Below are 14,592 nucleotides of genomic sequence, written 5' to 3'. Positions count from 1 at the left end.
ATCAGCTGATAGCCTTATGGGAGTTTCCCTGTACATTGTTTTTTTTTTTTTTCCCCTTGTTGCTTTTAATATTCTCTCTTTAATTTTTGTCATTTTAGTTATAATATGTCTTGGTGTGCTCCTCTTTGGTTTATTCCTATATGGGACTCTCTGCACTTCCTGGACTTGGGTATTGGTTTCCTTTACCAGATTAGGGAAGTTTTCAGCTAATATGTCTTCAAATATGTTCTCAGATCCTTTCTCTCTCTCTATCTTCGCTGTCTGGGACCCATTTAATGGGAATATTAGTGTACTTGATGTCTCAGAGGTCTCTTAAACTGTACTCATTTCTTTTCATTCTTGCTTCTTTTTTTCCTGTTCAGCATCAGTGATTTCCACTGCTTGTCTTCCAGTTCATTGATCCATCATTTAGTCTACTGTTGATTACTTCTAGTACAGGGGTTCTCAACCTCTGGGCCACCTCTTTGTCAGATCAGCGGTGGCATTAGATGAGAAGCAAAGCGCACAATAAATGTAATGCAGTTGAATCATCCTGAAACCATCCCCACCTCTCCTCACCTGTCCCGGTCTATGGAAAACTTGTCTTCCACAAAACCAGCCGCTGGTGCCGGGAAGGTTGGGGACCACTGTTTTGTATATTTTTCATCTCACTTATTGTATTCTTCATCTCTATTTTCTAACTCGTTTGTTAAAAACTTCTAACTTCTCGCTCTGTGTGTCCAGTCTTCTCCCTAGTTCTTTGATCATCTTTACAATCACTACCCTGAACTCTTTCTTGAGTACATTGCCTAGCTCCACTTCATTTGGTTCTTCTTTGAGGTTTTTTTCATCTTGTCCCTTTATCTGAAATATGTTTCTCTGTCGCCCCATTTTGCCCAAGTCGCTCTTTGTATTTTTATGTCTCTGGTAGGTTGGCTGTGTTTCCCGACCTTGGAAAAGTGGCCTTTTGTAGGAGACGTCTTACACATCCCAGCAGCGGACTTTCCTCTTGTTGCCGCAGCTCTATGCTCCATGGGTCTTCCCTGTGAGGACTGTGTGTGTCCTTCTGTTGTGGTGGGCTGACTGTGAGGGTGGTCTGGTAGACTTTATTGGCCCCTGCTCCAGTTGGTTACCAGGCTCTGCCTCATGTGGAGGCTGCTGGCCACTAGTTGGTAGGGCTGGGTCCCAAGGTCACTGGCTGTGAAATCCAGAGGGCCCTGGGGCTAGTATTGGCTCATGGTGGGGAGAGTCAGGGTCTGGAAGACTCTGGTGCTGTTGCCTGCCCACTGGTCCTAGGGCTAATGCAGGCCTACTGGCAGTCACAGCCAGCCTGGAGTCTGGTTGTAGGGTCCAGGGGTCCCAGAGCTGGTGTCAGATCACTGGTGGCAGGGGGCCGGTTCCTGATATGGGGTGTGGGGTTCAGGGAGTCGGCCTGTTAGTGGGCAGAGACAGAGCCCAGCTCATCCCAGGGCAGGGTCTGGCCTGCTAGTAAGCAACTTGGGACTGCAAGCTATGGGATTATGGTTTCCATGGGTCTAGTGTCTGCCCCCTGGTGGGTGAGGCTGCTTTAGAAACCAGAGCAGGCTTCCTGGAAGGCAGAGAGCGTGATGGGGGGTGCGTGCAGGGAATTCTGGGGCTGGTGCCTAGCCACTGGTGTGTGGAGCTGGGTCCTGAGCCCTCTGGTGGGCAAGGCTGTGCCTAGGGCCATGTCCAGAGACAACTGTGGGCTCAGGAGGACTTAAGGCAGCTGTGCCCTGACCCCGTTAGTTGCTTGACCCAATGGGTCCTAGTGCCGTTGCCTAGAGGCTATAGGGTGGGGCCAGGCCAGGGTGCTAATGAGTATGCTGCATCAGTGTCTGTGTGGTAGAAGGAGCTCCCAAGAGTGGCTGTCCCCAGTGTCTGTGTGCCCAGGGTGAGCTGCAGTTGTCTCCTGCCTCTCCAGAGACTCTCCAAGATCAGCATCTGGGTCTGACAGAAGTTCTTTTCAAATTGCTGCTTTTGCCCAGGGTCCTGGAGCATGTGAGATTTTGTGTGGGCCCTTTAAGTGTGGAGTCTGGAGTTCTCACCACCCTCTGGTTCTCCCCAAAGTAAGCCCACTGGCTTCCAAAGCCAAACATTCTTGGGGTTCATCTTCTTGGGGCAGGGCCCTAGGCTGGGAAGTCCAATGTGAGACTCAGACCTCTCACTCTGGGGGAGAACCTCTGCAACTATAATTATTCTCCCCTTTACAGGTGGCCTACCTAGGCGTATGACACTTACCAGTATCGCGGGTCCACCACTCCCCACTGTGGGTCCTTCTTTCTATCTCTAGTTGTAGCAGATCTTTTCTGGCAAATTCTGGTCTTTTTCACTGATGGCTGTTTTTACAAATAGTTGTGGTTTTGGTACCTCCATAAGAGGAAGTGAGCTTTGGGTCTTTCTATCCAGCCATGTTGGCCGGTCCCCAGGGCAGAGTCTTTTGTCTATCTTGTTCCCTGTTGCGCCTGGCATATGCCGGGGGCTTAGTGAACATTTGCTGTGTTGAATACATGAATGAATGAATTCGTAGTAATTGAAAAGAACTTAACACCCTACTCGGTGCTTTAAAAATACGCTACTAACAATAGGAACAGAAAGGGAATTGGCCATGAGTATTTCTCTTCTGTCCCCATTTAAACCTCTGATGAGACTGCACTGTTGTGTTATTATTCCGAAAGCAACAGCTTTCCAGTGATTAACAATGTGCTAAATACTTCTGCTGTTTGTTTCCATCATTTTTCCCCTAATGGGTAAGGGGATTTGCTTGCTGATTACCCACACTCTAATCACCATCAGGAGGCTGGTTTTCCCCACGGCATTTGGCTTCTATTTCTTTTCTTGGCTTCAACCAGTCACTTGGTCATTTGATAAAAACCTTGGGCACCTACTATGTCCTATGTGCAGGATTCTCTCTCTAAATTAATAAGCCCTTTATGCACCACAAAATACAGACCAAATACTTGCACCACAATCCCAGTTATCCCCACTCTGAGGAATTTTTGTGCCCAGTGTCCCCAGTGATGTCTCATCTCTGCCAGGAGGTCCTTGACCCAGTGTGGGGTGAGGTAGTTGTCCCCACTCTTCTGTAGAATTCTGTTTCAGTGTCAAAAACTCTGGGCTCTCTTCACCTACTATTGGTTTTATTTCTATTGATTGAGGCTAGTGGTGGTATTTCCTATACACTTGGATTCCTTAATACCTTACAATAAATGAAGCTGCCTGGTCCACAGACCAAAATACAGATGTCACTGGAAAGAGCTTTGTTCTTACAGTCAAAAGACCCGGTCTCACTCTTGGTTCTGCCACCTGTTGTCTGTGCCTCCCTGAGAAGCTGCTCTAGCTTTCAAAGTCTGTCCAGTAGAAATAGGAAGGCTGCCTGGCACCTGTGTGGAGGCTGCAGGGAGGATCCGCTGGTATGAAGGGACTCATGGATGGATGCAAGGGCAAGTATTAGTAAAGTCACATGACCTTTGTGCCTCTCCATCCTCACCTACATAGATGACTCATCTGATCCCCCTTTGGACTTGTCTCTTAGCTGAGGTTCTGTGGAGGGGGGTTTTCTGTCTACAATTCTTTATTTTCCAAATTCATTCAACATGTGCTGAGGTTAAATTTACTATTATGCTGTGACTTTCTGTAGGGCAGGGACAGAGCCTCCTTAGTCCCATTTTTTGCCCAGATAAGGACCTGCAATAAGTCCCAGCCCCATAGCACACCTCTTCAAAGGCGCCCTGGAGGCAAGGGGTCAGGGCGCCTGACTGAGCATAGACTTCCAACAGAAGACAGGAGAGCCCCCTTCCTCTCAGGTCACAGTCACAGGAATTTTCTCTTCTGCTTCTGCAAGTAGGCTCACTTCCTCACTAAACATTTTGGCCAGCTGCTTTCAATCCTAATATTTTGGCAGCCAAACAGCATGCTGTTCTGCAAAAGAGTTGGGAAACGCTAATGATCCGCTATTAACAGCCTCTCAGCTCGCCCATGTTCCCGCTCAGAACCCAAGGGTGATAACGCGGACACAGCGTCTCCAGGCCTCTTTCCTGGGCCTCGTGCTTTAGAGCCCCTCCCCCACATCACAAGCACACAGAAACTGTATTTATGAAGGAAGGCTTGGGTATCTCTCTTGTTAGGGATCTGCTGCCAGATTCTGCTACAGCGTGACCCATAACCTCAAATACCCTCATTGGAAATGACACCACTCAGGCCTCAGCACAGCGCTTCTCTGTATCTCTTTTCTATGTCCTTGAAACAAAAGATTATTATGTCTGAATGTCAAGATCTGTGGGTTGTGTTGCTTCTGATGTTGGAGATGGACATTATTTCAGAATGTATGCTAGCTGGGGAATGGGGGGATGATTGATTGGCAGAAGCACTAGAATCAAAGAAAAGACAAATTAATTAAAACGTCAAAGCCTTCCTCTCACACAGCAAGAATGCAATAGATGCTTGCATAATGCAATCTGTGTTGTATGTCCGTTTTCTCGCTTTTCCATGTTCCAATTTGTGATTCTGGAGTGACTGATAATTAGTGTAGTACTCCCAACAATTGCACATGGCAGTTAAGGGACATTTTGCAATATTAAACATTCATGTTACTCTCATGCTCTGTGTGTATGTGTGCGTGTGTGTATGTGTGCGTGTGTGTATGTGTGCGTGTGTGTATGTGTGTGTGTGTGTATGTGTGCGTGTGTGTGTGTGTGTGTGTGTGTATGTGTGCGTGTGTGTATAACCAGGGTTTCTCAACCTCGTTTGTTGCATCATGTGCATTGCAGGATGTTTTGCAGCATCCCTGGCCTCTATCCACTAGAAACCAGTAGCAAGTTATGTAGCCAGAGATGTCTCCAGACATTACCAAAGGCTCTTGCAGAGCAAAATCACCCCCAGTTGAGAGCCATTGATCTAGATATAATGTACATAAAAAGTGATGTTGTTTTTACAATGGCTACTACAGTTCAGTTCAGTCACTCAGTCATGTCTGACTCTTTACACCCCATGAACTGCAGCATGCCAGGCCTCCCTGTCCATCACCAACTCCCAGAGTTTACCCAGACTCATATCCATTGAGTCAGTGATGCCATCCAACCATCTCATCCTCTGTCATCCCCTTTTGTCCTGCCCTCACTCTTTCCCAACATCAAGGTTTTTTCCAATGAGTCAGCTCTTCGCATCAAGTGACCAAAATATTGGAGTTTCAGCTTCAACATCAGTCCGTCCAATGAACACCCAGGACTGATTTCCTTTAGGATGGACTGGATGGATCTCCTTGCAGTCCAAGGGAGTCTCAAGAATCTTCTCCAACACCACAGTTCAAAAGCATCAATTCTGTGTTCAGCTTTCTTTATAGTCCAACTCTCACATCCCTACATGACTAGTGGAAAAACCATAGCCTTGACTAGACAGACCTTTGTTGACAAAGTAATGTCTCTGCTTTTTAATATATTGTCTATGTTGATCATAACCTTCCTTCCAAGGAGTAAGCATCTTTTAATTTCATGCTGCAATTACCATCTGCAGTGATCGTGGAGCCCAAAAAAATAAAGTTAGGAGCTGACCCCATTGTTTCCCCATTTCCCATGAAGTGATGGGACCAGAGGCCATGATCTTAGTTTTCTGAATGTTGAGTTTTAAGCCAACTTTTTCACTCTTCTCTTTCACTTTCATCAAGAGGCTCTTTAGTTCTTCTTTGCTTTCTGCCATAAAGGTGGTGTCATCTGCGTATCTGAGGTTATTGATATTTCTCCCGGCAATCTTGATTCCAGCCTGTGCTTCATCCAGCCCAGCATTTCTCATGATGTACTCTGCATATAAGTTAAATAAGCAGGGTGACAACATACAGGCTTGACGTACTCCTTTTCCTATTTGGACCCAGTCTGTTGTTCCATGTCCAGTTCTAACTGTTGCTTCCTGACCTGCATACAGATTTCTCAAAAAGCAGGTCAGGTGGTCTGGTATTCCCATCTCTTTCAGAATTTTCCACAGTTTCTTGTGATCCACACAGTCAAAGGCTTTGGCACAGTCAATAAAGCAGAAATAGATGTTTTTCTGGAACTCTCTTGCTTTTTCGATGATCCAGCAGTTGTTGGCAATTTGATCTCTGGTTCCTCTGCCTTTTCTAAAACCAGCTTGAACACCAGGAAGTTCATGGTTCACATGTTGCTGAAACCTGACTTGGAGAATTTTGAGCATTACTTTACCAGCATGTGAGATGAGTGCAATTGTGTGGTACTTTGAGCATTCTTTGGCGTTGCCTTTCTTTGGGATTGGAATGAAAACTGACCTTTTTCCAGGTCAGTAGTAGAATTTTAAAATCACATATTAGAATTTTAGGAATAGTTTTTTTAAGCTTAATTCAAATAACTTTGGATAATGTTTTCATATTCATTAATTATAACTTGTGTTTTACCTTTTATATAGTAAAATATAGTAAAAGAAATGTTACTTTTTTGAAAACATGTATGAAACTTTCACATTCAATTAGTTTACATTTGTGTGTATATGCTTAGTCATGTCAGACTCTCTGAGGCCCCATGGACTGTAGCCCTCCAGGCTTCTCTGTCCATGGAATTTTCCAGGCAAGAATACTGGAGTGGGTTGCCATTTCCTCTTCCAAGGGATCTTTCTAACCCAGGAATTGAACCCATGTCCCTTGTGTCTCCTGCATTGGCAGGTGGATTCTTTACCACTAGCACCCCTTGGGAAGCCTCAGCTTATGTTTAGTGTGATCTATACTTTATGATGGAAATATGCTGAGACTTTGGACACTTTGAATATGACCACATTTTTAAAATCTAGATCATTACCATCATTAGGATACACTTGATGTGAATATCTTCAGTGTATAACAACACAGTTAGTGACTTTGCTGAAATAAAAACATGAAAAAATATGTTAGGGAATAAATACAGACTAATTTATTAATTATGTGTGCTTTTATTATTCATCCCAATTTTACTGGCCAAGAGGTGCAGAGTAATAATTTGTCAGTCATTTTGACATTTGGCTAAATTTTAGGATTATGAAAACTATAGCTTGGGAGGTGAGAGGGAGGTTTAAGAGGGAACGGACATGTGCCTATGCTGATTCATGTTGATGTATGGCAAAAATCAACACAACATTGTAAAGCAATTATCCTCCAATTAAAAATAAATAAAATTAAAAAAAAAATATATATAGCTTTAGGGACTTCCCTGGCAGTCCAGTGGTTAAAACTTTGCCTTCCAATATGGCGGGGGGGGGGGGTGGTGGCGGGCAGGTACGATCCCTAGTAGAGCGAAGGTCCCACATGCCTTGTGGTCAAAAGACCAAAACACAAAACAGAAGCTATACCTAACAAATTCAATGAAGACGTTAAAAAAATCCACATCAAAAAAGTCTTAAAAAAAAAAACTATAGTTTTATACATATTTTTCATTTTGTTTTAAAGATATATTTGTCAGAGTAGGAGACTAGAATGGACTTTATTGAACAGTTTTTTCATTGGTTTATAGCTTCAAAATACACAGACTTATGGCCCTTGGGGGTCCACTTATCCTTTGCCAACGGGTCTGGCACATGTGAGGAACAAGTCTGATCCTGTGCCCTTGACCTGAGGCCTCAGTTCAGGGCCTTAAATGGGACCATGTAGGTGCTAGAGCCAGGGGTAGGGTGTAGGAGGTGAGTAGAGGTTGAAGAGAGATGGGGGAGCTGGTTGATCAACCACTGGTCTGAGGCCCTGAACCAAACAGGTGAAATGGATAATTCTCTCCTGGGGGCTTCCCTGTCTCATCCCAGCTTCTAGGCTCCTCTTGCTCCACCCCAGCCCACTCTCAGTGTTCGACCTGACCCATCTCCCGCTCAACTATTCAACAAACACTTTTGCATCATCTGCTGTATTCCATGCTTGGGACTGGGCCACAGGATATCAAATAGTTCTTGCTCTTAAAAAGCTCCCCTAAAGAAGGAGAAAAACCCTCTCAACCCCACTGTTTTTTCTTCTTCCATTTTTCTTGTTCTTTCTCCATTCATGAGCCATGTTAAAGGAAATACACATTTGAGTATCTGTATTTGTTAAGCTCCAAGTTTACTTTGTCAGAGTCTTGCCTTCTACTGACCTAAGTAACAATGAATTTAATTAAATTAATAGGGGGTTATTTATTTTACCTGACAGGCAGGAATCTGCCTTCAGAGGACCCAAAAATCCAGAAAAATGTGGTTCCTGGTCTTAAGGAGCTCATGCACAGTAGAGAGGCAGGCAGGTGAGCAGTGAACCCTCTTAAACTGGGCTGGGGCCATGCAGAGGGTTTGCACAGAATGGAAGGACAGTAGAGAAGGGGAAGGGGACTTTTTCTGGGGCATTCAAGTGAAGCTTCACCATGGGTGCTATGTGAGCTGAGTTGTGCAGGGTATGTGGAAGCTTCCAGAGAGGAGCAGGAAAAGGAAGGCAGAGGAACCCCGGGCTAGTGCACAGCTGAAAAGGACAAGCATTCGAGGCAGTGACCCAGGACACGGCATATAGTAAGTGCCCTACGGCTTCCAGTGTCCTTCAGCTGTCTCCTAGCACTGTGGCAGTGTGTGTTCACCACGTGTGTGCATGCTCAGTCACGTCTGATTCTTGCCACCCCAGGGACTGTAGCCTGCCAGGCTCCTCTGTCCATGGGATTTCCCAGGCAAGGAGTGGCTTGCCATTTCCTCCTCCAGGGGATCTTCCTGATCCAGGGGCCAAATCCGAGTCTCCAGCATCTCCTGCATTGCAGGTGGATTCTTTAGCACTGAGCGACCAGGGAAATCTTTGTTCACCATAGAGCGTAAATTATTTCTAGACACATAACACCTAGCCCCAAAGTACAATTGCTCCCGGGGTTTTCTGGCCCTAAATGCTAAGGCTGTGCCCTTCTAGAGATGGCTGCCATCGCTGCAAATAGAGGGGGAGGGCAAGAGGCCAGGCTGAGGACAAACTGGCTAATTGGTTAGTTAGCAGCATTGATTGACTCCCTGCTCTCCCAGGGTGGCAGTGGAGATCAAAGAAATGAAAAATGGTGAGTGAGGTGGAGCAGGGAGTGAGGGTTGTGGGAGGAAAGCTGTTGTTCCTGAAATTGCCAAAGAGTTAGAAGACATCACTCTTTTTAAGGAATAAACACCCTTGTTTTGGAGGAAAAACATGTCTGTGAAATGCCAAAGAAGTGATTTTAGAAGTTTTGCAAACAAAGCATCAGCAGGTAAACACAGGGAGAGAATCCCCAGAGCTAGAGGGCTGCAGAAGGGAGGGAGTGACGCTGGTGGGTGAGGCTAATCCAGATGTGCTTCCCAGGCAAGATGCACACGGACTGCCCAGAAAGAAGGCGGTGCTCATGGTAGGCAGTGCACAGGGCAAGTGAGTTAGCAGGCATGTGGAAAGGCAGCAAGCAGATGCGGCCAGGTAGGGCAGAGAGGCCAGGCCCACAGAGAGAGGCCCACTGTGCGGAAGGGCAGAGGGTGAGGCTGAGGACATTGGCAGCGGGGCAAGGGCTGGTGAAGTGAGAACTGCAGTTGAGAGGAGGCTAAAATGCTAGCTGTAGAAATGTTGGGCTGGACACCTTTTAAGAGCCACTCCAATCCTGAGACCTCCCTTGCGGAAAGTCACACTCTGAAGAACCCACCTTACTCTAGCACAACACAGTCCTTAGCTCCAGGATTTAAACTAATCTCATCAACACCATTCCCCTTGGTTTACGATGGGTGTGTGGTCAGGCCTGGTTAGTGAGCCCTCCTGGCAATGTGCTAGAGGGTCAGGAACTAACAGCCCATCTTCTTCCTGTACATGATACTGATGTGTCTGGACGTGAGATGTGGAGCCACCACTGTCATCTTGCCAACAGCCTGAGCATGAAGCCAGCACAGAGAGGAGCCGAGTAGAGAGTTTAGAGCAGAGAGCTAGAGGCTGACACCTTGCACCGGCAGCCTCCCCTCCCCCAGGATTTCTTACTATGTGAAATGATAGATCCTCCTATCTATCTATCTATATCTATTTATAATTTCCCAGTCCAGTAGAGATGGGAAAGTGCTATCCTAGAAAGAGGAACCCATCAAGGAAGCATGATATATGCAAGCATCTAGGAGTATTTCAGCATAATTAATGCATGAAGTTCAGGACGCCATGTGCTAGAGAGGTGACCAGAGGTGCAAGCAAGGGCCAAGTCTTGGGGGACTTGTACACTTTGCTGGGGAAAGCTGATCTCTGGGATATTTGGGATGTACTGATGAGAGGGCTAAATTACCCTGAATAAAAAGTTGGTAAACCACAGGATTGGTGAAAGCAAAATAACCTAATATCCAGCCTAATAATAGGCTGCTTTAGGTGGGGATCAGCACTGCACAGAGATCAGAACAAGGGCTTTGGTGACAGAGGTCAAGGTTTGAATCACAGTTCTACCACTTATGAGTAATGCACTTTGAATGAACTTCTCTGAGCCTTGGTTTTCTGGGAGATGGTAAGCCCCACTCCTCAGGGAGGTTGTAGGGTGTCAGCTAGTTCTCTCTCTGATGTCCTGTACACCTCTGCTCCACAAATGCTCACTGGGTACCTGAAAGGTGCCAGATGCCATGCCAGGGATGGGTACAATGTCATAAAGGGCCACTCTGGGGACCTCCCTGGTGGTCCAGTGGTTAAGACTTTTTGCTCCTAATGCAAGTGGCCCAGCTTCAATCCCTGGTCAGGGAACTAGATCCCACATACCATAACTAAAGAACCTATAAAGATCCCATGTGCTGCAATTATGGCCCAGTACAGCCAAATAAATAAATAAAGGGCTACTTCTGCCATCATGGCCAGCAAAGAGGCCAAGGCATGAGAAGACCAACATCAATGTAATATGCAAAGTGCTAAGTAGAGGCAGACACAAGTCTATGAAGAGCAGTTCTTTTAAAAAATGCAATGAACAAAAAGTCCAATGGTTGTAAAAGTTCAGTAAGTTGGTGAGTCAGTTGAGAGATAGGGGAGCCACGCCCCTCTGTCTATTTTTTCATTGTGGCATACAAGATCTTTAGTTACAGCCTGTGGGATCTAGTTTCCTGACCAGGGATCGAACTCACCACGCACCAATGCTCTCTTTATCCTATGAGCCACAGTTGCCACATTCCTCAGCTTTGCCAAGGGACCAGCGGAGGGACACAGCACCCCAACTTCCTCCAGGGCTCCTTTATTGGTCCACTCTTGGGGTCACTTCTCAGGGAGTTTTGCAGCCTACTTCTGAGGAAGATCTGGCATCTCTCCCAGATCCTGTGGCCTCCTGTCCCCTTGGAGCCCTCATCACAAACTTCAGGAAAGCATTTCTGGGAGCACCCTCACACCCCTGTTCAAAGAAACACCAAGCCCATGCCTAACCAAGCTCCATCTGAAACAAATTCTTTCTTGGATGAGAATCAGGCAAGGATTAATTCTCCTTGCTCAGTCCCAAACCATAACCTTTTGGAAATGCTTCTAGAGGCTTCTTTGAGTCATGGTTATCCCAGTTACATGGCACCCTTCATCAGACAGTCTACAAGTCTACCACACCCCCAGTCATTGAAATCAGTTCATATTCTGGTATTCCAGCTTCAAAGCTCCTGCAAGCTTCAATGACTCTCTTAAGGAATCCAATGAGTCCCCTTCCCCAGCATTCAAAGCCATTCCTCACCCCCACCCCCACCAAAGCAGAAGAGGATCGTATTAAACACTGAGCCAATTTAAAATTTTTTATAGAAATATAACACGTGTACAGAAAAGGGTACATACCATAATGGCACAGCTTAATAAATGGTCACAATGTGACTATCCATGTGACCATGACCCAAAGTAAGAAATAAACCATTACCAGTCCCCTAGAAGCCTCCCCCATGCCCTTCTTTATCATCAACCCCACTCTCCTCCTCAAAGGTAGCATCTATCCCAACTTCTAACACTGAAGGTTTAAGCAGGGAGGAAATGCAATCATATTTGTCCTCTGGAAAGTGCTCCCTGGCATGGAAGAAGACACTTTTGTAGGCAGGGAGATGAGTTTGGAGTCTGTTGCAGAGATGGTGATGGCTGGGACACAAAAACAGGCAGGGCAAAAGTGAATGAAGAAGGGATGAAGAGGAGAAGAAAGAAAGGAGAGAGAGATGGGAATGGGAGGCTGTGAGACCAACTTCCTGCCAACTTGTCCACTCTGTTGTGTTTTTTTTGGTCTGCAAATTGATTAAATGGCCTTAAAAGCTTCCTGCCCTCAATCCTGGAAGTCTTTTACTCAAATCAGTCACCCAGAAAGCTAGCCTCCCACTGGTGCTTAATTCACTCAAGGAAAGATTAGAAGATCCTGGTTACCAAGCTTTGAAAAGTTGCTCATAAAATTCAGCAGGAGCCTGCAATCCTCAGAGACTTCTATTTTTACCAAAAAGACACACTGAGAAGTGGAGAATTTTCAAATGAATTAGACATGAGATTGATCTTTTTATACAAAAGAAGAGAGAAAAGCGACAGTGATGCTGAATTTGAACTACCACCCCCCCGCCCCGTCCACCCCACCCCCACCTCCACCTCCACCTCCACTCTGATTTCCCAAAACTACCTCTGCTCACGGCTTAAGGCAGGCCTGAGCTCTGGTCTTGGCCCAGGTACAGACCACGGCAGGGGCTGGTGGCCAGAGATGTCCTACGGTTTCACCAAGACGATGGACCTAGTACGCAACCACCCAGACAGAGCCTGCTTTCACCCAGAGAGGAACTGGTCAAAATGGTTCACTCCAGCCCTTGCTGAGTAATAAAAATGACTTATACTGTGAGTGACAATTGTTGCTGAGGAGGCTTTAAACGTAACATGCTCCGGCAGAGTTGGGGTGATCCACTTAGGCACCCAGTTGGTAAGGTAAAGCCCTGATGCTTTCTAACCCTTGCTGGGATCTTCCTCAATACAGCAGAGTCAGCTACCGAACACTCTTCCTTTGGCTCAATCAACGTCTCTGTGCTTTCTGTTATGAACTTCACATGGGCTAGATCTGTGGTTGATCAGGGTGCTCTCTGGAGCCCCATGGATTGTGTGAAGGGAGCAAAAGACCCCTGAGCAGATGATATTCTGAGCCTGCTACAAACTTCAACTAAAGCTCCACTTTTAAACTGGGCTTAGGACAACATAGTCATCCTTTCATAAAATTTTGTGAAACAGGTTTATCTCTGTCTTCTTGGACGTAGCAAGGTGACTAACAAACAAATTTGTGTATGGTTTGGCAGGTAGGAAAGATAACCCCTCAAAAGCCTGTGTCCTTCAAAGGGCTCGAAAGAGATGACAAACTCAAATGTTAATGAAGTCAGCAGAGAGCTCAAACCTGTTCTCTGTGACAACCTCCAGGAGGGGGAGGTGGGAGGCCGGGCCGAGAGGGAGAGGACGTATGTATGTATACCTATGACTGATTCATGTTGATATATGGCAGAAGCCAACACGACATTGTAAAGCAATTATCCTTCAAATAAAAACAAGTTTTTTAAAATGTTAATGAAGTCAGGCAGGTAAGTCAATGAACAAAGAGGGCAGCTGGGAGCCGAGAGGGAGAGGTAGGGTCTTTGACAAAATAGATGCTGCGTTCTTCTCATTTTCAGCCAACAGCTGCCATATGGAAATGCAGGCCAGAGGTTGCCAGACCATCTAACGCTTCAGGAGAAGAGAGATAAGCACAATTACCTGTGACTATCCTGATTTTTCAATATTGGCACTTAATTCAATTTTTAAAAAAAAACCAGAAACATTTGTAGTCAAATTTAAGCATAGTCTGGGGGCCATGGACTTCTAGTTTAGGTCCATTGGGTGAATTAAACCAGAATACTGGAAAAAAGAGAAGGGTTTTTAAGGTTTCAGAATTCAGGGGTTGAAAAGGGAAAGCATGATCAAGTAAAGCCTGGCTAGAGACATAGGAACTAGGAAGATGGGTTTCAGAGTGATAAGGCCCTGAGCCAATGCAGAATACACATCTTGAGAAGGCAGGGTCTTGGGCCAAGCCCCAGACAGGGCACCAGAGCCGGAGCCACTGGCACTGTGGAGTCTCAGGAAGACTTCCCTGCTGGGCACAGCTCTGGACTGGTGGGGCTGCCAGCAGAGCCACCTGCCTCTGCAAGAACTTAGAGGGCCTGACACAGAGCAGTATCAGCATCAACCAGGAAGGATGGAGGCCCTCACCTATTTTCTGTGCCAGAGTTGATGCCCAATCCAGGAGCAGAGGAAAGAATCCCAGAAAATTAGGAGCTTTGGACTTCCTTGAGCCAGAGTTCATTTTATTAAGAAAATTTAGAAATGCGTCATTTCTTTCAACCCCAAAGCTCTAGAACAGTTCTTAAACTATAAGTTATGGGCCACCCGAGGGTTTCCGAGACTATTTCAGGAGGTCCTTGAGGTCAAAACTATTTTCATAATCACACCAAGATGTCATTTACCTGAGTCAGTGTGGACAGTTGCACTGATGGAGAAAAGGGGTGTTGAGGGAAACTGTGGCCCCCTCCCTAGGAGCCAAGCCATCGTGATGTTCTAGCAGTCACTGTATTCTGCGCCATCACTCACGTGCTGGAAAACAATGGCCAGTCTCACTCAAGGATGTTCTTGATGAAGCAGTAAAAATTATTCATCTTGCTAACCTTGACCCT

The sequence above is a fragment of the Bos indicus x Bos taurus genome, chromosome 3 (genome assembly GCF_003369695.1).
Source record: "Bos indicus x Bos taurus breed Angus x Brahman F1 hybrid chromosome 3, Bos_hybrid_MaternalHap_v2.0, whole genome shotgun sequence".
NCBI lineage: Eukaryota > Metazoa > Chordata > Mammalia > Artiodactyla > Bovidae > Bos > Bos indicus x Bos taurus.
This window is presented reverse-complemented; position numbering follows the sequence as displayed.